The following is a 3,228-nucleotide window of genomic DNA, read 5'->3' as shown; positions in this document are numbered from 1 at the left end:
GGTAATAAGCACAACCAACACTCCTCCAATAACGTTTTGAATTTGTCATTTCACATTTTTTTCTTATACACAAAAAAAATCATGGAAGAGCTATGAAAGTTTATACTATTGGAAATTAGGTGACAAGAAAAAAAAACAAACAAGAACAGTGAGAAGTTGAGCCACCAACTTTTGAATCTATTTTGAACCTTTGCACTTCTGAGTTTTACCCTTTGGTTTTCAGTTGCCACATTGTTGCCAAGCCCCCAGGTAGCGCGCGGACTCTGAGGAACAATATTAGTTTGTAGGCGCCAAACGGCGGTAGCTACCACTTCCGTATCAGTCGCCGGGCCCCGGAAGATACTTTTTTCCCATTGGACGTAAGCATGTGGAAAAGAGAGCATCTGTAAATCGTTTGTACTCATTTTTTAAAGTAAATAAACTACCGCAGTATGAACCATTTGTATAGCCCTTATTAAAAAAACATTCGGTCGCTGAAAGTTAGTAAAAATGTGCCAACGTTATTCTGAGTTATTTTTCCTCGCATTATGCAACGCGGCATCTCTAATCCACGGGACTGCGCCGGCCCGGCACGTTCATGTGACCGTGTTCAGCGTACTACATGAATTTTTACCTTTACCCATCGGATGCGACCAATAACAACGCGATTATATTGAATACTTTTGTGACGTTTCGCTCTCTCCAAAAGTTGGGCCATTTTGTCTTCATGCGCGCCAATGGAGCAACTCTCATAGGATTGAAACAAGGCCGCCCGCCTCCCACGCTGGAATCCAGTTCTTATAGTGAGTGGCGAAGTCACGGCATCGACTTCCGGGTCCATGGGACCTTATTTCGGAAAAATTGTGTATTGAAGTCAATGGAGAGAGAAAGATTATCTTTCGATCCCGTTTGAATTGTGCCACGAATTACACATATGATGTTTGTCAATTTAAAAGATAATTTTGCCAGTCAAAAACAAAAAAATGTGTCGTAAAACTGTGAAAATATATATTTTTTGTGTGAAACACTCAATGAACTACATCTCTGGTCTTGCACAGCAACACACGTCACCAAGATGGCCGTCACTACTGTCTTGCTAGACAAGGGATTGACTACCCTCACTATCACCACAATGAAACACGTCCAGAAGAAATGTCATGCAAAGCTGCCTTTCCTTTGATTCTCTCTGAACTGCCTGATCTTTTTAATGCTTGATGTCAACCATTTGTGCAGATAGCATGATGTAGAAAAGATCGCTAATGTAGCGTTAGCATTTCTCCCCCGGGCTTAAATGGTGTATTATAGAATGATCACACCGGTGTGACAGTACTCTTCAAAGGGTTCACGAAATATGACTACTACTCTTACTGTTTAACATTTTGGGTTACTTAATGTTACTTCATGTTAAGGCTAATAAAAATGACGAGGCTAATGCTGTAATGCTAACTAACGTGCTTGCTACTAGCTAGGTAGCTAACTTGATCCAGCGACTCCTGGTCCTTTCATCAGACGGAAAGCGAAAGAACGAGCAAGACCCATTGCTGGTATGATAACAACCGGGTACTAAGCACACAGGCATCTTGTTAAAGTTATCTTATCTTAGCTATCTCTTATATTTTGCGGAGGAAAACAATTGTGACATCAGTTATGACATCACTAACGCGGGATTTGTAGTCTTTCTAGTTGCGTATTTTTCATAGTCTTATATTTCAACAGTTTTACGACAAACTGTGACTTTTAACATGGAAATTATTTTTTAAGATTGACAAACATCATATGTGTAATTCGTGGCACAATTCAAACGGGATCGAAATATGCGTTTTCTCTCCATTGACTTCAATACATAATTTTTCCGAAATAAGGTCTAATGGACAGGAAGTAGATGGGCGTGACTTCGCCACTCTATTATACATCCATGATGTTGCCTCACTTAGTGCAAGTGTAACTATATGGGTCTGTTTTTCTGTCTCAGCTGTGGGTGGTGAAGCAGGGTGACACCTGCGAGGAGGCCTTGCAGCGCCAATTGGTGGAGGACAAAAGTCCCAACGGTGGGGCGTCCTATGCAGACTTCCTCTACCATCTCCACGTCAACTCTGTCCGGCTTCTGCAGTGAATTCTAACACATTTTCTATCCTCTCTGTGTTCTGTCTTCTATAAAAGATTATGCTTTTTGACTGAAAGAGCTATAGGAAAGGATGAAAGTAAAAAATATTACTAGACATAATTATGTATGAAAAAATCAAAAGCCTTTTATCAGAGAATCAGGAGGTGCATGGGGTCATCATACTACATAAGAAGTATTCATTTAAAGACTACTGTGATATGTGTGACAGTGTTGTGTTGAATGCAATCAGTATGTTTATGTCATTTTTTCCCTGTCATTGCAATTCTCTGATGTCAGTCGAGATTTGCGTGTATGTGAGTCTTGGTGTGTGACAGGCCCTCTGTTTTAATCAGAGCTGAATACAACATTTAAATGTTTTTGTTATTATGCTTATTGTTGTTATTTGTAGGGCTTTGTCCTAATATTTATTTTTGTATTAAACTATGTTGAAAGATTAGTTTAATATCATTTTTTTCTTATTATACATCCATGCCTAAAACCCCTCTCTTTCCGTAACAACAATTCACGAGCGCCTCCCCCCCGTTGACAATTCAGATTTCCCGGGAAATGTAAGTGTCGGGGACCGGGTGATTCTATTTCGTATATGGCTTCGCCCTCTAAGGCTATCGCTATTGGGTAATCCCCCTGCGCACCCGCGCAGCACTGAAACACTTGTAGTCCACGCCCACCCGCAAGGTGGGCCCCACCCTCGGGCCTCCTTCCGGTATAAATAGGAAGGAGGCCCGGCAATCTGCTCCCTCTTTTCTTCAGCAAACCTCGGCAGTTACTGAAGCACAGAACCATTAAACATCATGAGCAACAACTGCGTCCGTGATTGTCCCTCATGTGGCTCTGGGTTCATAATGAGTTATGACCTGCAGAGATAAAAGCAGTATGCGAATCCTGCCGGGGGTCAGAGCACGCGTACGCGGCTCTAAACCAGCAGGTAGCATCCACTGCGCTCGTCTCCCCTCGGGCGACAGGAAGTGGAGAGCGGACACTCTTGCTGCTGTGGCCGAGGAGGACGATTGGCCCGTCCAAGCTTACGAGCCCGCGGATGGGGCCTCGTGTCCCTGGGGCAGAGTGCCGGGCAGGAGTCCGAAGCAACTCCTGCCCCGCCTCCCTCCACGGTTCACCGTTCGGTT

The sequence above is a fragment of the Notothenia coriiceps genome, unplaced genomic scaffold (assembly GCF_000735185.1).
Source record: "Notothenia coriiceps isolate Sejong01 unplaced genomic scaffold, NC01 NC01_scaffold00037250, whole genome shotgun sequence".
NCBI classification, from domain to species: Eukaryota; Metazoa; Chordata; class Actinopteri; order Perciformes; family Nototheniidae; genus Notothenia; species Notothenia coriiceps.
The sequence above is the reverse complement of the archived record's forward strand: the minus strand, read 5'-3'. Positions refer to the sequence as shown.